Genomic DNA, 25468 nt, shown 5'->3' with positions numbered 1-25468 from the left:
GTTACTGTCGTTGAATTCAATCAACCTATCAGAAAAGCTACTATTCCATCAGCAAGCCAGAAAATTATAAAAAACGATGTTCTAATGTAATTAAACGAGATAAAATACTAATGAAAAAGAGTGACAAAGTTGAAATTGGATCTCTGTTATTTTTAGATGAATGTGTTGTGACTGTGTATACTTTACAATAAATCTAATAATCACATTTTGAAAAGATATTGCTAAAAGGAAAGACGTGTTCTTCCTGCTGTTGTGTGTGATATGAGTGTGTATGATATGGATCATATCCAATTCTATCAAGAGTTACTTAATATAGATTTTCAAAGAGTAGCATTTTGAGAATTTAAAATCACACGCCAGAGGAATTTCTTTGATTTTTGTATTTTTTATTTGAGTAAAAAAGAGTTCCACTTAATATTTGGTGACAGATATACAGGGTGCGGCAGCATAACTTCCTTTTTTCAAAAGTTAATAAAACTTATTGTATGAATCAGAAAATTTTTATTCGTTTTTTATAATACAGGCACATACATAAAGTTTTGTTTTACTGAGTTTTGAAGATCAAATCAGTTAGGTGACGTCCCCCATTCTCCATACACTGAGTAAACCGATTTCTGGCGTTTGTCATGACTCTTGCCAGCATAGCAGGCGTTATGTTGGCAATTTCTTCCTGGATGTTCGTCTTCAAATCTTGTAGGGTCCTTGGACGGTTCACATACACACGGGATTTCAAAAAACCCCATAGGAAATAATCACAAGGGGTCAAATCGGGAGAGCGGGCTGGCCACTCCAAATCGCCCCTAATTGAGATAAGGCGCTCTGGGAAGTGTTCCCTCAAAACAGCCATCGATGTTCTTGAAGTGTGTGCCGTTGCTCCGTCTTGTTGGAACCAAGTGTCCCCTAAGTCCAACTCATCTAGCCGTGGGAAAAAAAATTTCTGTAACATGTTTACATACCGGTGCGAATTCACTGTCACTGTGACTTCATTTTCCTCAAAGAACCAGGGACCAATAATTCCACGTGAGTAAATTGCACACCACACTGTGACTTTAGGTGAATGCAAAGGCCGTTGATGCAATTGTCGAGGATTGGTATCAGCCCAGTAGCGCATGTTTTGTTTGTTTACGGATCCACACAAATGAAAATGGGCTTCATCACTAAAAAAAACAATAGCGTCCTCAGGAACGACTTCCAGAAAAACCTCACACGCGTTCCTCCGAGAATTGAAGTCACGTTCAGAAAGTTCCTGCACAATTGCCATCTTGTATGGATGAAAATGAAGATCATCATGAAGTATTCTCCTCACAGAACGATCGGAAAGTCCAAGGGCAGACGCATGTTTGCGCGCAGAACGCCGTGGTGATCGCAACACTGAAGTTCTAACTAACTCAATGTTCTCCGGTGATCTAATGGGCCGAGGGACTCCAGTTCTTCGTCTTGTCACACTTGCAGTTTGTCTGAACGTAGTGACCCACATAACAATTGATTTCCGGTCCGGGACAGGGGCCAAGGGGGCTAAATTAAAGCGATTCCGAAAGGCGCGCTGGGTTGCGATCACAGAACATCCGCTCGAAAAGTAAACCTCAACGGCAAACGCACGCTCCTCACTGTTCCAACGCATGATGGCGACTGAACTGTGCCGGGACAAAACTTTATAGTCCCCCCTCTCGAACGAGACCACTAGCACTCCGTTACGACATCTACCGACTAAATGGCGAACTTTTTAAAAAAGGAAGTTATGCTGCCGCACCCTGTACAAAGTATTTGCATGATAGTGGATTTGTTTATTATTATTATTATATTTAATACCCTATTCGGAAACAGATGGATTGGAAGAGGGAACCCATTTAATTGACCAGGTCATTCTACCAATTTAACAAAAGTTGATTCATTTTTATGAAGCTTTATAAAAAATGAGGTTCATAAAACTTGGCCGACCTCTAGAGATGATACAAAAGAGAGAACCAATTAGACATTTCGATCCATTAACATGAATATGCTGAGAAATAACAGTCAATCATTTGAACTTAAATTGCAGCATTGCATTGATGCTAACGATGAACGATTTGATTGTGTATTTTGATATAACGGTCAAAATTATACTTTCGGTGATGTTTTTCTTTAAAATAAATAGTTTATCAGAATTAATTCAATAGATTAATATTAATTATGGCTTACAACAAATATTACTAAATACTGTTGAAGGTTCTATTTTTGCTATGGTGTTCCATTTAAAAAGGAAAAAATGGAAAGATTTGGTATTCGTCTAACCTATATAGAAAAGAGAAAATAATCATTTTTGTAACGAACAGTACGCCAAAGAGCCTTGAAGCTCCTACGATTTTAACATAAACGTATACATGCTACGCTCAAAGACCGAAAACAGCCAGTGGCCATTTAAAACAGCCACAACGCGTTCTGTGTGCCTTGCGTTGTGCAAAACGCGTTGTGGCATTTGGTAACGAAATAGTACAACACTCATTTTTTGAATAAATGTTTAATGACAACGATTTTATATATGTTTTATATCTATATAGTCACTAGTTAATATAAATTAGCTTGTTGTACTATTTTATTATAATATATAATAATTTCATTCGGTTTCTGGCTATATACGAACAGCCACAACGCGTTCTGGCAAACGCAAGGCACACAGAACGCGTCGTGGCTGTTTTAAACGGCTAGTGGCCATTATGACTTCGTATAAGAGAACAAAATCATACATCAGAAGATACAAAGAATATCACATGGTTAGTTAGTTCAGTTTTAGAAACGTTGAGACGAAATGAAGAGCCGTGAGATCAGGTTGCTCCAAGAGAAACTAGTATCGTTTGCAAATAGTTATATTTTATCACTTCTGTCTTGATAGGCGATGTCGTTTATAAATAGAAGAAACAAAATAGGGCCCTAGTACGGAGCACTTCACATCTAACTTCCGTTGGTAACTATTATGATTAACACAAACGGAAGCATTAGAGCAACGTGGAGCGGTCAATTCTGAGTGGGACACATGTATTTGTCTGAAATAAGATCGGGGAAATAATTCGCAGAAGCTGAATCATTCTCCACCACGACAATGCGTGCTCTCACACATCAGTTCAAACAAAAGCGTTTTTGGACAGTCAAAATATCAAACTAATGGGTCATCCGCCGTACAGGTCCTTGTTTGGCATCAACAAATTGCGAGGTCAACTTTTTTCTACACCAAAAGAAGTGGTTGATGCGTTCAAATCACATGTTTTCGAGTTACCTCAATCGGAATGGAAAAAAATGCTTCGACAATTGTTTCAAAAGCATGCAATCTCAATGGAGAATATTTTGAATAACAATAAATCCATACCAAATTATAAATATCTGTTTCCATTTGTCTATTTGAAAACTTAAATAGCAACCCTCGTACAACCTAAATTTTTGAAAATTTCATTGTAAATAAATCTGTTTTAATCCTATATTTTCACATTGAAATATGAAGTTATAACCTGGCAGGAAACTTTTCCCCAGGAAGTGGTAATCGGCCTCAGTTAAACCATATAAATAACTCGTACTCAGATGGGGTGAACAATTAATATTAAATTGGACGCCATCAGCTTTTTAACGACGTTAAACATTAATAAAAAAGGCGGAAAAGCTGGAAACACCTTATTAATTGAATTGAAAATAAAAATTAAACAAACTTCGATTATTCCCGGACACGATTATCCAAATTAATAGAACAATAAAAAAAGTTTTAGCAACAAATAAATTAATTGAAAAAATAATAAATGTATCGAAAAAAGCACAAAGAATAAAAGCAATTATAAATTGAAAGCAACTCATATATTAAAGATAAGACTGGGACTTATCTATGGAAATCCGGGATGGTTGCAGTCCTCAACTGGATTCCCAGATGTTGGAATACTCTAACTATACTCTAACATATGAAAAAACTAATTTATATTTTTTCAAAATATAACCAAACTATCATACTAAATTTGCTTGAAACAAAAGGAAATCCATAGAGATAATAAAAAAAAAGCCGAGAAAAACTTACCAGTAAATGTAAAGAATAAAATCACCGAAAATTTACTAAAATTTAGTCTGATTTGAAGGGTAGATAGGTTGAGGACGAATTCGAATACATTCCGATGTTTCATTGAAATTTTCGAATGGAGTAAGAAGTCGATAACAAATTAATTTTGTCAAAAACTCTAATGTTAGAATAAATAAATCAGAAGTGACTACTTTTGCACAATATTCATAATATTTGAAGAAAACCGTAACAAGCTTAATGACATGCTACAGAATAGACATGATTATAAGTACAAATAAAGAAAACTCCTATCATATCCGATCGAAGACCTCATTCCAATGAAAATAATGATATTGCTTGTACAAGGAAAATTCCATTTAATAACTCCACTTGCTATAATAAATCAAGATCATATTTCACGTAATCAATCAGCCAACCCGACCGTATGTGAGTTTTACTTGTTCAAATTATAGAGCTTTTTGAGTTTCGATAATATACTTTGCAGGGTTTTTTTATTTTTTCGTAAGACTGCGCTTGTTAGTAGCCCAGTCATATTGACAAACTAGAAGGACTAGAAGGACTAGAAGGATTTCATGTGGTAATAGTCGGGGAGCTGGCTACATAAAACAGCATCGATAAGGTACAAGACTTTTAAGCTTGGAAACAGGGGGCCCGTAATTAGTATACCACCAAACGGTATTTCTGTCGGATATGAAAATGCCAACCGGTTTTTCCGGGCGAAAAAATGGGCTGGAAAACCTCATATGGTACACGAGTGAAAACTCTTGGATCGTAGGGTCCAAACCTCAAATAAGAACGCTGTAATAACGCCAGAAGTTTTGCAGGTCGGAAAAGCCTCGCCAGAAGCGACCGAAAGTGCCGAGAAATTCGTCCGAAAAACCTCACGTGGTACACAATTCAAACAAAAAAGTTTGACGCGTCTTCTAACATTACAAAACATGCTTCAACAGAAAATCCTATCACCGAAATCTCAATTCCTGAAGAATCCATCAATCTATCGATAAATTAAATAATTTTTATAACGGGATTTTCCCGATCATGATATAATTTATAAAACAATATTGAATAAACATAGATACACAGTAAATTTTACGCAAAATCTGAAATAGTAAATTTTTTTAAGGAAATCTTACGACCAAATTAGAAATTTTTCAATAAAAATAAATCACAAATTGAGACCTTATTGTAACTACTCTAGGAAAAATTTTAATTAGATAGTTGAAGCTATTTTTCTACGTCAATGTAACAAGACATTGAAGATGAACAGAAACAAGTAGAATGCGTAAAGAAATATTATTTTGAAAATCATAACGGAATATTAGCAGCCTAAAAACCTAACTATCTCTAATTTTATCAATAAATGCGAAATTTGCTTAAAAATGGATACGAAAGAAATCCGTATAAGCTTACTTACATACAGATTCATCCCATTGTAACAGAAACCTATATTTAACAATTCTTCATTCTCAAAATATGGACAATGCAATAAAATACCTGATAAAACATTAATCTCGATATTAAGCAAACTACGACACTATTTTTTACACCATAACTACCCCAAGAAAATTGTAGCTGATAAATAATCTCTAATCAAAGTATTCTTGAACATACATAAAATCGAAATCCGTTACACGACATTTGATAATTCTTCTTCTAATTCTCTAGTTGAAAGATTCCAATCAACACTTTTCGAGAAAATGGGAACTTTAAAAGAACAAAACTCAAACGACCCTTTGGACGATCTTTTACCCATGTTGTATTGATTTATAATCAATCTATTCATTCTGCAACAAATTATTCATATTTTTCAATATCATACGGCCCATACGCCGCCGAAGAAATACATGTTAACTTTGAACTTCCTATATATAGAACTTATAATCAAAGACTCAAATATTGATATAATGAAAAAAATCTGAATGAACAAAATAAAAATGCCGGAAGTATACCAGAGATAAACCTATGTATCCAAGAAAAAACATCGCGCAAAATTACCAGCTCCTTATCCAACTACATGCCCAAAGAAACAAGAAAAAACAAAAATCATTGGAAAAGCAGGAAACCAAAAAGACACTACCACCCACCTAAAGCTTACATTCAACAATTACTTGGTGAAAAACAAACTTTTGTCAATTTTCGGAATAAATAAAAATCCCCACAAGAATTATAATATTGATAAAGTTGCCAGTTTTATTATTCGTTATTACTAAAGGAAGCTTTAAAAAACGTTACTGCTGAACAAAAATGCATTCAGCATGTTATCCAAGAGAAAGAAAAATTGTGGGAATTAGACAACATTATTGATCAAACTGTAGAACCTCTCAAATATGTACATACTTTAAATATATTATAGGAAATATTTTATTATATTTTTTGTATTTTTATTTTTTATATTTACATGTATATACTTGTATTTATAAATAATTGAACAAAAATAACTGTATATATTAAAAAGTGATAATAATATTTTATTAATTACGAAAAATCCATTGCAACGGCTATGATGGTAAGGGTCTTATTACTTTTGGGGAGATTCAGAGGTTGGTGTGAAAGTATTAAAATAGAGAGAGAAATAAAGATATCCTTCAATTTTGGCCAGAAAAGGATGGCCATTCGGATTATCTAGGTAACCATTAACATTTTAGTACGGTCAATTATGGGGAAAATATATCTCCGTCCAGTTACTTATTTATCATTGGCATATTTAAATATGCCAAATTTCGGACGTAAAGTACCGTACTAAAAATTTCAGGGTTTTGTATTTATGATGAGCATTCATTATTTTACGCTCTTTCCAAATAGAGTATAGTAAAAGTGATATTTAAGTAAATTATCATAAGTTAAGTGTATTACATAGTGTGTAAATAAATATGTATGTATAATATCATATTATTCATATTCCCATGCTAATAACCATATCAGTAACTGATATTTTGAATTAATAATATTAAAAGCAGATTTTCCTTTTCTCTACTGTTCTGTCAATTAAATTCCACACCTCAGTAATCACTAATTTTACTTTTCGTCCGCTTTTTATTTTTTCAAATCCTATTTCACTAAGCGCTCTCCAAATTCGTTGAAAATCTGTAAAATGAGATTTTCACTCTGAATTCGCATTCTACTCCAAATCCCAATATCAACACTTCGATATGCTATTTCTTTAAAAATACCATTCTCGTTTACTGAATTAAAAAAGGACATAAATGAGGAAAGTAAACGTTTCTGTTGTTGAATACAAAAATTCCAAATTGTTTACCTTCGGTCTCTGAAGACGATAACTTTGTTATCGAAACGCGAGCGGAGTAGTGTAATTGTGATTGTTGGTGGAGAGACAGTGTAAATAGTGTGTTCAGTAAACACAGACTCAAATTGTTTATATCTCTGCCTAAAAGATTTTGGCTAGGAGTTCCATTTATCAGAAAAGATGATTATTACTTGGGTTAAGAATTTATATAAAGTTAATCCGAGTAATTGTTTCTCTAGCACTTATGGCTTTCTAACTAAGAAATTCTTTTCCAAATATTTTTAACGTGTTTTCAAAAAATTTAACGAACCAACAGTCTAGATATTGTATACCTCCTACTTATCAGAAAACTGAGCGTTGCTTAGATCACTTGAGTTGAATTTAATTTGAGTGTTATTTATAAAATTCGCAGAAATAATAAAACTGTACAAATGGAACAAGTACTGTACTTCAATTTGAAGAATCATTATTGAAGGACCAACTATTTCAGATGACTTGCTTCCATATTTTCTTATTTAAAAATTATTCTCCCAATTCTAACAGAAACTAATTTTATTTTATAAATATTGTTTTCCAACCAATTTAAAACTCATCATAATGATTTAATTATTTGGTAAATCGATAACGGTTTCCTTTTAGACCGGTTGCGAGGAATTGGTTTCATTATTCATTATTCTCTTTTATCTATAAACTTTCTTCATGAAGGTTTAGCTCTACGAAAAAATTCATCGGAATATTAAATATTGAGAAATTACAATACACTAAAGAGAACTTTGTCTAAGTGATTTTTCACAACAACGGGGCTAAGTCTAGTGCGAATTTTACAGGATTACTGGTAGACACGACTCTTATCCCGCACTTCTCACCTCCAACTCCATCAAAACTTGTATACCGGCGTTGATATGATACTTCACTTTGATTTAAATCAATTGTGAATTTATATTCTACATTATTTTTAATTAGTGTTTACTTAATTATCTTATTTAATTGTGATAAATGGACGGGAGATTTTCGTGAAATCTGGGAATATAAAAGACCATACTATCTTTCCATCAGCGCAAGCGTACGTCCTACAGGATACGTTCCCAGGGAATGAGATCCAGCATTTACCGTTCATTCGCCGCTACAAACAGTGTAATCGCGATATCCAGGAAATACGAAACTGTGGAGTTTGAAAATAATTTTTCATAATTTGATATGCAAGAAATTTCTCCCGCTTTTCCGTAACACTACTTTTTTATAGTTTCACAAGTTATTTTAAGTAACTATGGACTGTACTAATAATAAAATGTTAACAATAAGTGAATTCTACTTGCAATTAAAAACCTAGTGATTGGTAGTGTTCAGGTTATTATCAAGGTGAGTTTTCATTGTTTTTCAGTGTATGTGAAACTATGAGCTATATTCCTTCGGGAACGCTTTGAGTGGGACCTGTTGCTGACTTACAAGTTTGATGAATTTTCGTAGAAACTATCTAAAAACTAGTTCAACGAAAACTACTTGTTATAATGCGTTGATTAACAAGAAAAAAGATTTATACTAAATATTTCAGAGTAAATTATTTAGTTATTTCTTATAGATTATGTTATTAGTTTGATACAGGAAATTTAACGCTGAACGGTGCTAATCTTTGATTACAATATAAGAATGATGGTGAAAAATGTCAAATTCCAGAACTAATGACATGTTTCATTGAATTTGGGCACAAAAATTCTGGATATATTATTGAATTGGAACCGTTTTACTCTAGATAAATATCTACAGTTTGTTTCAAAAACTATCTCTAGGATTAATAGAAAACTGAGCTTTGATTAGTAAGAAATCTTCGTAACGCCATCCAAATTCAAGATAGAAATCATTGAAGAAAAAAAAATTAAACACATATTCACAATTTTTGTCTAAACTACTGGCAACATTGTATGAGTATGATATATAATCACTGATATAACTGATATATATCAAGAATTTGTTTTGTATATAACTCTCATAGAGGGCGTAAGTTACATGGCTCATACTAAGTAGTATTGAAGATAACTTTTTTGAGGTTAGATTCATCAACGAAGAGTTTAAGTGAACTTAAACGTCATTCAATTTTATATCAAATGATACTTTCGGTAAAATTCGATATTGTAAACCGTTTTCGGAATATTTTAACTTCACTGTTACGTGCTGGTAAAGTAATAATTAAGTTAATAATTGGGTAATTATACACTTTCGCGGTCACCTGGTTTTTTGGCTCAAGAAAATCGAAAAATGGATGGATTTTAATGATCTTGGTCTCAAAATGTTCCATTTTACGGCGGATTTATAGAAAAAAATACGAAAATTAAAAAAAAATAAATATTTTTTACAGTTTCATGACTTTAAATGCAAAAAAAATGACTTTCTACATATAATCCTGTTTCTGACGTCGTAGAATCAAGTTCGTATATTTTTTTTCGCAATTTACATAAAAAAAATGAATATTTTGAAAAAAAAAATTTCAAAAAAGTTAATTTCATGAAACTGTAAAAAATATTTATTTTTTTTAATTTTCGTATTTTTTTTATAAATCCGCCGTAAAATGGAACATTTTGAGACCAAGATCATTAAAATCCATCCATTTTTCGATTTTCTACAGCCAACCTAACCTAACCTAACCTAACCTAACCTAACCAAAAAACTAGGTGACGAATTTATGAAAAACACGGGGGTAGTGGCTGAATTTGCGGTTTTTAATAGTTTTAAACCTTAAATAGTAGAAACACTTTTTTTTTTCAAAATATTCATTTTTTTATGTAAATTGCGAAAAAAAATATACGAAATTGATTCCACGACGTCAGAAACAGTTACGAAGGATTGTATTTAGAAAGTCATTTTTTTTGCATTTAAAGTCATGAAAATATTTATTTTTTTTAATTTTCGTATTTTTTTTATAAATCCGCCGTAAAATAGAACATTTTGAGACCAAGATCATTAAAATCCATCCATTTTTCGATTTTCTAGAGCCAACCTAACCTAACATAACCTAACCTAACCAAAAAACTAGGTGACCGCGAAAGTGTATAATTACCATAATTTTTTGTAAAGGATTATTTTGCAAAACCGTTTTTTTTACGATTTAAAACAGTAAAACCATGAGAAATTTTAATTCCAGCTATTTCTACTAATTTTTTTTATAAATCCGCCGTAAAATGGAACATTTTGAGACCAAGATCATTAAAATCCATCCATTTTTCGATTTTCTAGAGCCAACCTAACCTAACCTAACCTAACCTAACCAAAAAACCAGGTGACCGCGAAAGTGTATTATTACCAATAATTGTACATAATTAACCAACTTTTTTTCTAATGTTTGGCAACATTGCACTCTAGCTGGTAGATTATCTTGCAACAGCTTTTAGACTTGTCTGTAATGATTAGGATCTGGCTGCTGCTCTTTAAGTAAGCTGCAAATACTTGTGTGTTAGATCTTGATCGACTAAATTAAAAATAATACTTTTTGAATTAATAGTTTTCGTTATTTCTGGTATACCAGAACTGAATATTTTGATTTCGCAATCCCAGTCGTTCAATGGTTTTAAATGTATTTTAACTTAATAACCCCAATTATTTTTCAGATTTAACGGAGGCGTCTTTTTCTGAAACACCCTAATTAAACTATTTCTTTATTAACGCGAATAAATAATTGCTGTTTTATTGCATTTGAACTATTAAGGCGGTCCAAATAACAAAGCTTCCAAAATATAATAAAAAGATAAACTATATAAATATTTTTTGATCAAATAATTACTTTAAATAAGTAGATTCATTATTAAAATTTTATTATCGCCTTGGATGATAGCGGTTCAATTTATTCGCATCGAGTTTACCTTCATTAATGAGTAAATTTCAGTGAGATTGTAAGAAAGGAAAATGTTTTTTTACCAATCATTGTATGAAATAAAAAGTGAAGTCTGTTTATATACAAGTACAATATAAATAATTAGCTCGATTTATAAACGCTTCTACTATCTGCGGCACTGCTATATTGGATTCAATCTCTTTGATGTGTAACATTACGAATATTGTCTGAAAATCTTCCGAAACAAAGTAACAAGAATTTTCTTTCACAAGAATTTCTATTTTTCAACATATTTAAGACTATAGAATTTTTCAAGCCATACCTCTTTAAGAACTCTAAATAATAGTTGCCGTATTTTTCCAAAAATTGAAGTTCAAATTTGCAATAACGTCCTCGTCTGATGAAAACCACTCCATTACAAGTGGAACGATGAGGTTAAAAAACAAGAAGAAGTCACTGGTAGTGATGGCTAATCAATTCAAAGTGAATTTTAACCTTGGCGATTAATGAAGTGTGAGAAGGGTGTGTGGTGAATCCAGGTTTGAATCAATTTGCATTAAACTGCGTCAATATGGCCTGGGAAATATTCTTTAGTCAGTATATGGCAAATGCCTTCTTTGGATATAGTCATATTCTTCTTATATCTCTATAACTATAATTTGACGACCTTCCAGTACCAACTTTTCTGATGGTATCGCAGTTTTTAATAGGCCCGAACGCTCATCATCAGTCAATCTGATACGAGCAGGTGTGAATTCAGCTATTCAAAATTTGACGGTTGTAAATGATTGCTCAGAGTCTCCAAACATAGTGTCCAACCGCTTTCTCATTTTCGTAGGCTCATTGCCTTTAAAAAACAAATACCTACCGACAGCTCGATACTCAATTTTCTATATGTCCAAAACTCTATGCCAACAAATATATTTCTCAACTTATATTGATACGTGATGACATCTTCAGTTGGAGGTCAGAAACTTTCCAGACAATACTCGCATCTTGTAAAAGCATCATGTTTGATTGAGCCTTCTATATCAATGCAAACAAGTTCAGTGGACCCATCTATTGAGCACATTGTTTCTTATTTCTTGAGAAATATTGCTTGGTCAACATTAACAATCCTGTTGTGTAGAACTGGATATTTGTTCGGAAAATCAATTAATGATTAATGATTTAATGATTTTTTTAAAGGAACGACAATGTTAAGGTACATGGTCAATGACTACAACTGAAAAAAGATCCAGAAGAATCAACATGTTTCCCAATAATGATACAATAACACTTGATTTTTTTCCTCCATGATGGTCCCAAGTTTTTTCCGATTCGACTAGGACAAATTTTTGTGCGCTTCCAATATTCGAAACACTTGATTGCCGACAAGAATCTTTTCAAACTGAAGACCATTTTTGTTTGGAGACTAAGTAGGAAACTTCAATATTACTACCTAAATAATATATTTTTCTAGCATATGTTTTTTCAACCAAAAAATAATTCCTTCTAGTCTATTGTTCGTCCCCACCTTACCATAATAAAGTTCTGAATTTGTATTTTGTTACAATTTTAAGAAAAGTAATAGAAATTTTCACTATCCATTATTTCCATTTCTGTATTTCAAAAAAGTATATGTTTTGATAAGGTACACAAAGGTCCTGTAAATTGTGAAATTCCGAAGGTATTCATAAATTTCATTCAATATTGTCTGGTTATAATTTGATGTCTCATTAATAGGTTCTTAGACATCTGAGATTATCTTTGGGAATATTTTGTTTTGCAAGAATTTCTTAATATCTCTATATCTGTACGCTTGAGATCATTAGAGATGTCGAAATTCAATCTATTTGCTTTCGGTTCTTACTAACTAAAACTAATTAACTAACGAAAAATACCGAAAGTTTTCAATAAATGAAAAGTTAGTACTATTGATAAAAATTGTTGAGAAACTTTCACAAATACTGTGGTGAATATGAGAATTACGTGAAAAGTTCTGCCTAATTTTCAAACTTGAGATTCGAGGTTGCAAATTATGATTAGATAAAAAGGATAAAACGTTGGCTGTCAGGAACTAGAAATAGATTTCTTTGTAATTTAATTTGATATAATTAGATATTTGAAATATGTTTAGACACAAAACAAACAATTTTAGGGAAAAGAATAGCAACACATCTGAATAGTTAAACAAAATCTTTTATGATGGTGATAAAAACGGGATTTGTGTATTGTTCGATATACACATTGGAAATGATGAATCTGTTTTTTTGCTTGATACTAGATTCTGTTACTTGTGGCGAACATTCTTTTTAGATCCACGTGATCATGACTCTAAAAAAACAAACAGCATCAAAATTTACGGTTACAGATATATTAGAATTAATTTATACACAGATATAGTTGAGTTGTTAGTAATTGATCATTATGAAAAATGTTTCATTAAAAAAAATGTTTAATCATTGTATTTCGAACGAATTAGGACATTTATTTAACCACATATTTTAATGTGTGCCTTCAAATCATAATGTGTTAAATTGTGGTAGGCATTCCAAGTCATTATTTGGAAAACTTCTAAGATAAACATTTCCAGAAAGTTAGCGAAGTTAATGAAGTCTGAAATTGTGCTTTAACACATAACCGTTTCCTGCCACCAAGTGTTTATATATCAAACATTGAATGTTTTTCTTTTATTTAATCGTTTGTGCACTTTACTTTTGCAGTTTATACGAAAAATTAAACAACCACTTTTGATTCTGTAGGTTCAATTTCATAATCATAATTTTCTTCCGAAGATGCTTCGTCTTGACGAATGATCTATAAAGTGCAAAACAAGATAAAACTATACACATGTCCTTTGAATAACTCTTTCAGAGGCATAGATCAAATAATGATTCTAGAAAACTAACTTTTAGTGCACTAATGATGTAATGTAAAAGGTTTAAATGGCGTTTGTTAGTTAGCATAGTTGAAGATGTTCATTTGTACTTTTTATTGTACAAAGAATTTTATCTTTTTACAGTCAATAATATTTCTTTAACCAAAGTTATTTGTTTCCTGTGCTTACGATCTTTTTACCATATCCGTTTATGATTTTTTCATTATCTGTGAAATCAATACTAGCTTTAAAATTTTAGTTGTTACGCTTCTTTCCCTTTATAAAGTGGATACGAGTCAGTACTACTGTCTGAGCTAATTGCAATCTGGTTCTTCATCTTCATCTGAACATTTTTTGTTGATGCCGGAGTTGAGGAAGCAGTCTGAAATTGCAAATTTCCCCCCTAAGCCTTTTTGATATGAAATATTACGGTCAAGGCAGTAAGTTAAAGTTTAACTAGCCTTTACCGCCCTCATAATTATACCATGGATGGAAAATCAATTTCGCAAGTATAGTTAGTAATTCGGATGGTATTTAATCTAAAATCGCCCTTTAGTGGTAGACCTAAAGCTCCGATAATAATTTCCACGTGTTTCTAGGAGCTACTCTTGTCATAATTTTTTCCCTGAAAATGACCGACGGCCCACCCGGTACATATAATCTAAAATTAAGATTAAAGAAGAAAATATCGAGGTGCGTTTAAATAATTAAATTGAATAATTTCTATTTTTTCGGATATTGAAATTCAAATATCGTCAATTATACATGTGAATAATTGCATGGTTTTGCATTTGAACATCGTTTATATGATTTTGTAGTTAAAGAATAATTTTCATACTATATAATATTTTGATACACGGTTTTATCCCTTTTATAGCGTAACTTTTCTATATAATTTGAAAAAAACTAGGGTAACTCACATGATACATCTTAATTACAAATAATATATCAAACATATGTCGAGCGAGTGAGGTAATTAGTTTTTACAGATGATGAATATATCTATGTAAGTATAAACGTTCAATGCAACAGGCAACTAATCATGAAATCAAACAAAGCTCCACAGTTAGTAGTTCAGATGAAATGTTTGAATACGCAGTGATCCCACGAGTACGATAATATTTCAAATATTAGTGTCTCTATTGAAAGGGAGGATAAAGATAACCAGGGCTTTGGATACCTAAATCCTGTAATTCATATGATTTATTACGTTTTTCATATTGTTGGATATATATTATTACTCAACACGTGTATATTTGAAATAATATTTGCATATATATGTATATCCGTTTTTCCAAGAACGTTATAAGTAAATTTTTATTTTCATAATTTATCCCGATCTTGTACAAAAAATCAATTTTTGTCACAGTAAAAAAACCCGAATATGCAATGCGAATATTTTACATTTTTTACATATTTCACATATTATATGCATTTTTTTTAAATATTTGCAAATATCCTTAGTTAATAGTATTTTATGTCGATAGGAATATTGATTAATTGAAATATTAATTCTGGTTACTATAGGAATTTTTATTTTTAATTGGTAGATAAGAATAAGTTGCAGTGAATGATGTTTAATATTGTTTAATTTATGGAAAATATCAAATTTTAATAGGCCAGGTGGTTATGAATATAGCTGAATATTTCGAATATCTCGGATTTCTAATACATCGAATATAAATGACAATGAAATTTTTACGTTAGCTCGTTATAAGTTAAATTGAACTTAGGGTGAGGTTACTTGTTTGTACATGGCGTTGAATTTTCATAGAATTTGTTTTTTCAAAATCTAAATGATATGCATAAATTACACTAAGGTTATTTAAGTCAGTTTTCGATTTGATACATTGATCATATTGGGCAATATATGGGTGATTCCGTTCTAACTGTGATTTTTTGTATTCAAAATTTCAAGATTTTAAAATTTAACTTTTCTAACTTTTTTATGCATATTATTCATCTATTTTACTGTAAAAATAAAACTCTAAGAGGAATTTACTACAACTTCAAAGTATCACGAGCAAGACACAAATGTCGGATTTTGAGTTCCACGGTACTGACTCATTTATCCACGGTACTGACATGGTAACTTAAGATATTAAACAACAAGTGCATCAATTTTCCTCAGTTTGATCATAAACATTAGAATTTATAAGGTAATTAGTTTAAATCATTTGTTACGACAAAAAAAATTAATAATTTATCGGTAAATTCTAGGAATGGACATGACACGGTACTGACATGGTAACTTAAGATATTAAACAACAAGTGCATCAATTTTCCTCAGTTTGATCATAAACATTAGAATTTATAAGGTAATTAGTTTAAATCATTTGTTACGACAAAAAAAATTAATAATTTATAGGTAAATTCTAGGAATGGACATGACACGGTACTGACATTCAAGTGATGTAGTATAAGTTTTCTTTAAGTGGCAAGTTATATTGTATAAAAATAATGTTTAAATATCTTAAGAATTATTCAATTAACACAACATTTTTATTAATTGATTATTAATTAATGACTAGTACAAAAAAACAATACAGGACATTGAATATCACAGTTAGAACGGAATCACCCATATGTTGTTCCTTACAATAGACTTTTTTTGTAGTTTTCTTGTGGGAAGTGATCCGATTTATGATTGATCTTTTCGACTGACCAATGTACTTTTTGTTACAATTTAAACAAGGTATTCCATATACTCTGCTAGGCAATTTATTGATTGTGTTTTATCTTTTATTTTAGTAGAAATAGATTGAATATTAAGTTGTTTAAGTTGTGTTGTTTAAAGAATCAATAAATTTTAGCGGTAACTGAAGATGATGATTCAATGTTTAAGTCAGTGTCAGATGTGTTATACAAAATTCGTTTCAAAAGATACGGAGGATATGAGTTTTCATTAAAAAGTTTGTAAAGTATTTTAAGATTCTAATATTGGATCAGAGATTTTGAGAACTCTATTTTTCATCTAGTGTTACGTGGGTGATATGAATGATAATTTCTTCCGTTGTTAAAACTGTGGCAGATTCATAATTCATATTGTGTCTCTCATGATAGACGTGAACTGCTAATTAACATCTATCGAGGTATAATCTGCTGTCGCTCTTGTGGGAAGTTATCCGATTTCTGAAAGACCTTTTCGACTGACCAATGTACTTTTTGTCACAATTTAAACAAGGTATTCCATATACTCTGCTAGGCAATTTATTTATTGTGTATTTATTGTGTTTTATCTTTCATTTTAGTGGAAATAGATTGAATATTAAGTTGTTTAAGTTGTGTTATTTAAAGAATCCAGAAATTTTAGCGGTAACTGATTTTTTATATGGTATAGATGTATATCTAGGTGGAATAGAAATGTTAGAAATGACGTCTGAAAATGATGATTCAACGTTTAAGTCAGTGTCAGATGTGTTATACAAAATTCGTTTCAAAAGATATGGAAGATATGAGTATTCATTAAAAAGTTTGTAAAGTATTTTAAGATTCTTTTTATGAAATATTGGATTAGAGATTTTGAGAACTCTATTTTTCATCTAGTGTTACGTGGGTGATATGAATGATAATTGATGATCATTCCACGTTCAATGATTCTTCACTTTCTCCTCCTCAAACCAAACAACGTCGTCGTCTTGACCCCTAGATACACAGAAAGCGAAACTTCCTCAAAAATTTACACAAAACCACAACCAAAGAGCCGATCACAAAGAGCTTTTAAAAAATAGTCTCAAAGAGTTACAAAAGAGAGCGTTCCCCTTTTTGTTCTGTTATTTATATGTTTGTAAATTTCTCCTCAGTTATAACTATCTCATTTTTTTATAAATACCGTAGATAGGACACCATCACAAATTTCCAGTAGGTATTTCATATAAGAATACTTTTTTTCAATAAACTCGTTTCAATTATTTTCTTTGAAATTACAAACTAATGCCTTATCAAAAAAATTTCTGATTAAAGATAGGAAAGATCAATTTCTGTTTCTATATGTTAATTGATATTCGACCTTGAAAATTATTTTTATTATTTCAAGATTATCAAATAATTTTATAATAAAATCATCAATCATCAATCATCATTTATAATAATTAGAAAATTTACATTATTGACATATACAATCAATCCATAGATTTCAATAACTTAGATCTTTTTTCCCATTTCTTAGACCTTTTGATATGTTTATGTTTCTAAATGTTCTTCATTTTAGGCCTCTTCTGTTTTAAAAATATTTTTTTTAAATAATTTTTGAAAGACAGATAAAAATTTGACGTCGTCCTTTCTCCAAAACATCCCCAAAGCATCACCGACCCTCCGCCATGATTTACAGTCGGGATTACACATAGATCTAGCATCCATTCCACCTTTGACCTGTGCCCAAACACTTTTCTATTAGACCCATAAACCTCACGTTTTGACTCATCACTTCATAAAACTCATTCCCACTCATACGAGTACGTCCAATTTTTTTGTTTCTTAGACCACTGTAACTTCTTAATTTTATTTTGACATCTTTTTCACTGTAGAAGTGCTCAAATGTATATTCCTAGATTCATTGATCTGAGCTGCTATTTCTGGACTCGTAAGTCGTCGATCATGTTTACTAATCAATACAATACGTTTATCTTCAGCGATTGGGGTTGTTCGAGACCACCCTGAACGGTTTCTATGGTCCTGCTCCTTTCCTTGTGGATGCATAATTTTTCATGTTGTAATCCAGTACGTCCAGGTATTTTCAATTCGAAGGCAATGGTATGATTACTGAGTTTCAACTGATAGACTCTTGGTTTTACCCATTTTAAAACTTCCAAGTCCGAATTTTCGAGAATGAAAACAATTCGCATACGAACTTCACAAATAGATGTCTTGTTCCAAAAAGTATAAATGACAGCACATTCTTGCGTCTCACAGGGTTAACTGAGACTTAACTATAATCAGATAAAATTTTAATGAATGGTTTATGGGGTATGGAAAACTTTTGACCGGTAGTGTATATTGTCAAAACAAGTAATTCACATTTCTAGTATCTTGTCATATGGTTTTTTCAGATTGGAACAATACATTGATTAATAATTATCCATAAATAACTTCGGATGAGATTTCTACTTGAATTGAATTCACGAATGTTTTTCCGTTACTTTCGGATACTTTTGAGTTGCTCAACTATGATGAATACGATATCAAATAAGATTTTAATTACATATTTTGATTTCTTAATGAAAAACCTACAATTGTATAATTGTCGCTTCTTCGCATGTAAAAAGATCGAATCAATTTTGGTCCTAATACATTGGACTACATCCCAAATAGTTAAGTTGCTACTCCAAAAATAAGCAAGGTAGCTTTAGCTTCAGAAAATATTGGGAATCAATTTGCTATTACCTAGATAACTCAAAAAATACCTATATAGATAGAGTTATATGAGAAAACAATTTTATGGGATAAATGGAAACGGATACAAACTCAAATTGTCCAATTTTGATGGAATTACTTCAACGTTTACCTAGAAAATACAATATAAACTGAAAGTCGCAGTCGATTTATCAATTTATATGAAAATATATCGATTTCAACACAGATTATTGAGATAAAACGAAAAAAACATTGGAGCAAGACAAAACGTAACGCTCTTAATGGCTCCGTTAAACTGCAGTATTTTCATCGGCCCACAATTTGATTAGCTTCTTAATAAGTATGGAGAGGAATGCATACGAGCATACTACAACCGATAAAAAAGGTTTTATGCAATTTCCGATTGCATTCGAATGAATCTGTCGGCCGACTATTTAGTTGTTATACGCTAACTACCGCTTGCGCATGCCTCTGTGCTTTGGCATCGGAAAGTTGCCTGCGAATATTTTGTTGGATAGTCTACCAACCAAACTGTTAAGTCGCCTCGATGTGTGCACTTGCAGTCCAACCCGACTAAACTATCGGCCGATAAAAGATCTACAGTCGGCGGGGTCCCTTAAGCAAAGAAACCAAGAAAAAAAGATTTGTAGGTGTCTACAATAAGCTGATAAACAAATAATTAACAATTTAAACTATTAACAGAACATTGGCTATGGTTCAAAAATTTTCAGACAGTGGCCTGGTCAAGGAAATTTGAAATAAATCTAAATCAAAAAGTTAATCACGTATATGAGAACAAAGACGATAGAATTTATGACAAAGAAACGAAGAAACTTTAGATTGTTTTAATTTCTATCGCTATGTATCTATTGCACTTCTGTTTCAACTTGTATCCAGTCATCGAACGAATACTAAGTTGGAATTTTTGATATCGTTGGTGATATTCACACCGAACATACTTCCCAGGTGTGACGAAGTATTATTAAGCGCGGGCATCCAGAGAATACGTCCTCCGCACAGGTTGGGCACTCTGGAGATTACTTATGTTTGAACTTTTAAGGTATTCTCTGAAGCACCCGTGTCCAGAGAGCATCTGAGTCAGGTAGTAATCTACCTCTCCATTGAGGGTGACTAAACCATAAAGTTTGCCAACGAACTATGTTGTTTCTTCGCTCAACTCTCCTCAAACCTTCTTCTCAGTGCAGCAGATCTTTCAATAAAGGGATCTGCTAACACACAAAAAACCAGCATTCCGGCGATTTCACATACTGCTCTCAGGGCATTATGTGACCATAGACAATAACAGAGCTCTTTTTCTCTGTTTTGTAATTCGGTATAAGCCGAGATAAGATGTTCCTCACTCCAGAGCATTTTCCCCTCCCGAGCTCTGCCTGTTTCTTGAAACTTAGTGCTGGATCAATCATCACTCCTAGGTAAAGGATGAATGGTTGGAATGTGATCGCCTCTTCCCCGACTTGCGGTTTCATCGTCTCCACTTTTTTCCTGATGATAATAAGCACAATATTTGATTTGTGCTCCACTAGCACCAGGCCGAATGTGTCCATTTACCTAGAGATATTTTCGAGGACTGTATCGAAAGTGAAGTTGATCTCTTCTAGGCGCTTTGCTACAATTACTATGGCCACGTCGTCGCAAATGCTACGAGATATACCTCATCCGGTAGTATTAGCTTCAGTAGCTCCTTATACATGATGTTTCACAAGAATCGACCTAGGACTGAACATGGAGGATCCCCTCCAGTGAATTTGTACTCCTTGGGGCAGTTTCCCGTATCGTATTTGAGACTTTCTCTGTGGAAGTAGATGTATACCATCTTCTGTAGTTATCATGGTACGCTCATCTTGCAAAGAGCCTTCATAATGCAGTCCCATCTCACGTTGAGGACACTTTTTATGTCAAGCGTTACTCTGACTCATAAAATCGCTTTCTTGCTGTACTGACGACGAGATCGATGGCTTCAAGTGTGGAGCGACCTCTCCGAAAGCAGTATTGATTCTCTTCTAGTAGTGGTTCTACTACTGCTTCTATCCTTCTATGGAGTATACGTCAAAGATTTTGCCTACTATATCCAGGTAGGATGATAGTCCGGCGGTTCTTCCCTTTTGGATTTCTCAGAGCTAATATTTGGTGATTGCTGAAACTATAATAATAATAATTTTGGTTTGTGAAAGACGTTAAGGTGGGTAGTTGTTATTTGAACTCTTACTGTAAGACAGGGCGAAGGCGCGTTCTTGATATTAGATAGTGATAATTGCTGGTTGAAAGTGTATCAATCTTGAAGTAGAAACTGAACCGTCAGATGAAATAATTTTGAAACTAAATATTTTATTATTTCAAGCCTGAAAAAATGTGGAGGATCTAATTCGGAAATAACGAGGTTGCTACAATTGCATAATAAAATTATAAAGAGTTGATTTCAAGGGTTTGAAATTGAGAACTCGAACTAAACAATCAATGTCTATTTGGTCCTTGAAACATGGATTCAGAGCTTGTTAAATTTCATTCCACGTTCACGTTCTGTTCGGTAACGAATTAATATTTGCGCTCTACCTGTTGATATACCGATAATAGCTAAGTGAAAATGTGTATGATTTAGGAATTGAATCCTTAATATAATCTTCCGAGATTCGTGGTATATAGCTAATGTAGTTATTTCTAGATTGTCGTTTTCAACTATCCGAAATTAATCTATTCTCTCAATCGAACACTATACTGTTAATCTGTAATTCAAATTCAGCCATTGATTGGATAGGATGGGAGAATTTTCTTGCTCGCAAAAAGCTTTTTGAAAAATTATTTGAACAGTTGAAAAGGTTAAAAATACGATAAAAGTAAAAACAAGTTTTAACGGAAATATTTGATGCTTACAAAATATCTTGATTCAGCAATTTATATGTATTGAGGAGTTAAGCTATGAAACCTCCCTCTGGAAGGTGATTTTATTTTCTTGAAGTTTCATTGGAGTCTTCGTGTTTCTTTTTCTTCTGTATTTTCTTCAGAATTAACCAAATAATGATCAACTGTGCTCTAGAATACAAAACTACAATCGAAATGCTGGGAATTTAATTTTTCGTGAAATATCCTTGTGATAGATAATTCTTTTGAATTCAATTTTTTCAAATTTAATTTCAACACTAGTGTTGAAATGTGTTTAAAGTTTATTCGGTATCAGTGAATGAACAAAAATTTTCTTTTGAAATCCTAATTTTTGAATTAGAAAAATTGCTTCCGGGATTTCGATTTCTGTGTCTTCTTAACATGTTATTGTCAGCTTTTCTTCTCCTGGAAATATTTCTAGGTATTGTTTTTTTTTTCTGGTATGATTTTCAAATGATTTTCGCAGTAGTGGTACTCCATTAAAAGTTTTTATTCTTCACTTAAATGTTTATTATTGTCCTGAAAGTTAGAAGGTTTTATCTGTGTAACAAATTTCAGCAAATACATTGAATTCTAATTTAGTTGTAGTGATAATTCAAATTCAATATGAAAATCTATGGAGATAGATAAATATTTTTAATCCATATTTACGTACTGTACTTGTTATGTACTCTAATTGTACTATTCAAGGTCAAGCATATCTTTTATGTCTAATAATTACGATTTTAGTACTAATTCATTATTTTGAATATCTTGAATTGTTGAGAATTAAAATTACAGGTTATTGTTTGATTTATAGATCCAAATCAATTTATTAAGCCTCTTTGAAAGTTATCTATGTGTTCTGTTTGTTGTGAGGAATTTTTATTGTCGGATATTTGAGTTGTGATATTATAGAGTGTTTATTCCAAGGTTAAAATTATATTTTTCCATTTATCGGTTCAAGTTGTAGAAGTTCACCGATGTAAGACTTGATTTTTGTAATTTTGCCGACCTAAGGTCTATTCGTAGAATCCCTTAGGTTATTTGTCAGAATGAGACGAATCTGTAAGAAAATATGAGGTTTTTTAGGTTGTTCTATATTTGAAATATGAATATCTTCTGGGGTATTAAAATTTTTGCAATTTGTTCTGGTGAATCTTCCATACTTTCATTAGCTTTTGATATCACTTTCTCTTTGGTTTTCTGCAATGACTAGCTTATTTCAGAATGTAGTAATTTCATTTTTCAATGATCTGTGATAATTTCGTTTAGTTTTAGTTGTATTATTAAGTGACTACTTTTATTATGTCCCAAAAAGGCGTAATTTACTTTTATTTCAATTTAGAAGTCTCATATGTTCTATTTTTGTTGAGTGAAAACTTTCGACAATACCGTTTGATTCAGGATGTTGTGAATTGATCAAATGGATTTTAATTTTACGAATTTCTAATAAAACTTTTTCTAAAGGCAGCTCGAAATGGCGCAAGACAACTTCCCGTCAAACGCGTCGTTTGACATTACCACTACCACCACAACAAAAATTCCTAACGTAAAATTTAATACTTTGTGATGAAAATAACAAAGCTAAGTGAAAGTGGTCAGTGAATAATTGGTAATAATGATATCTGCCGCTACCTATCTTTTGCAGCCTGATGAACACGCTGGTTTTTAAGCGAAAAGTAACTAGATTTCTCCCTAGAATTACACTTGCACGCAATAAAAATAGCTTCAAATCGATAATTTTGCAGGTGCGAGATTTTTTATGAAACAATCAGCACCATGTCAAGAAGCCTTATGCTTTTTTTTTAATTATGTCTCATGCAATGGTTGGTGAAATCAAATTATTAACAATATCCATAACTTGAGTTGAGTTAAATTGATATAACTGCCCAGATTTTGTCCTCTGTGATTTTGTTTACTTTCGTGATTGTTTTATATAAATTCGATTTCGTTTAGAGGGATGTCAAACAGTTTTCACTCTTGATGAACGAAATTCAATTTTTTGAAATATGTTTTTATAACGCTGCAAAATTTTTCATTCAAGGGATCTTCAAAATAAATATAGTATTTAAATTTTTTCACAAATTCTTTCATAAAATTCATTACAACTTATTCAAAGGTTGTTTTTGAGAAACTGTACTAACTGTACTAGAATTCTTTGTTTGGTTTCATCTAATTTATTAATGGTAGGCTTAGCTGGTTCAAGATTAACTTCAGAGATTATAATTTAATTTTCTCCCACATTCACTCCAGCTTCCGAATTGGTATTCCTGTAATATAGTTTTCTATATTAGTGTAAATAGTATTATCATATTCGTCATTCAATTCTTTAACTTCCACTGTGAGTGACTCGGTTTCTATATTTCCTTTTTGTGTAATATATGAAAGCTAGTCATTAAATTTCTCCAAATAGACTATAATTTTTTGGGAGTATCATCCGAAGAATTTCCTTCATTCATATCCTATCGACACTCCGAAAAAGCTTTTTTGAATATTATTTATTTGGAAAAGTTGCAAGTAATCAGATTCGAAGTTAATTCTAAACTGACAAAATAAAGTGAACAACGGAAAAGATTAAGAAAACAATATAAGCAAAAACAAGTTTAACGGAAATCAAATTATCTGGTGAATACAATATATAATGATTTAGCATTTTATTTAGTGGAAATTTGACTTTACGACCTTCTTCGATCTCTATCAAATTATCATAAACTGATTTTTTATGGAAAAAGAACTTTCATCGTTTGTTAATGTAATTTCGTTTTTTATTGTTTTGATGACTCTTTAATCTATTTTCTAAATACTAAGATGTCTGCCTTATGTAAACACCGTCACAATCATTACAAGATATTGATATTGATCATATTTATTGAAAAAATTTGATAGTTGTGGGAAAGTCCTTGTATATATGGTAAGGTAAAACATTTTATGTCTAGTTTTTGTTTTATTTTCCAATTGAATATATTATTTATTTATTCTATAGCAGTAAAGCAATCATCAATTTGTTTAAATATTCAATTTTCATATCTTACGAAATAAATATATATTTGTCTGGCATTTTTATATTTCTAATTTTTTCTTTGAAATACCATGTGTTTTTGGTGTAGTATTTGTTTTTGTAGAAACATTTTTCAAATAATTATTATTGAAGCATTTAGTCGAAGTAGTATGACAGGTTTTTGCAATTTTGGTTCACCACATTATTTTGGGAGGTATGAATTTTCAATTTCTTTGCATCCGTCGGTTCTAGGGTGTTTATTCGTTCATTGGTAAGAAGTG

At 31.7% G+C, this 25468-nt stretch overlaps 1 protein-coding gene across 4 annotated transcripts in view; it reads left to right on the top strand.

The window, feature by feature from the left end:
- Positions 1 to 8378: 8378 nt before the first annotated feature.
- The window catches only part of LOC130895432 (potassium voltage-gated channel subfamily H member 8-like), a 101034-nt gene continuing 83944 nt past the window's right edge, over positions 8379 to 25468 (top strand). For 2 of the 4 annotated variants that reach the window (XM_057802707.1, XM_057802703.1), the window contains exon 1: positions 8380 to 8633. The gene's annotated coding sequence lies outside the window, so the exon portion shown is untranslated. Of the gene's footprint in view, positions 8634 to 15051; positions 15147 to 25468 lie in introns of those variants that run through there. The other 2 variants (XM_057802706.1, XM_057802705.1) reach the window with 2 other exon arrangements.

This window comes from Diorhabda carinulata, chromosome 6, assembly GCF_026250575.1.
Source record: "Diorhabda carinulata isolate Delta chromosome 6, icDioCari1.1, whole genome shotgun sequence".
NCBI lineage: Eukaryota > Metazoa > Arthropoda > Insecta > Coleoptera > Chrysomelidae > Diorhabda > Diorhabda carinulata.
This window is presented reverse-complemented; position numbering and strand designations above follow the sequence as displayed.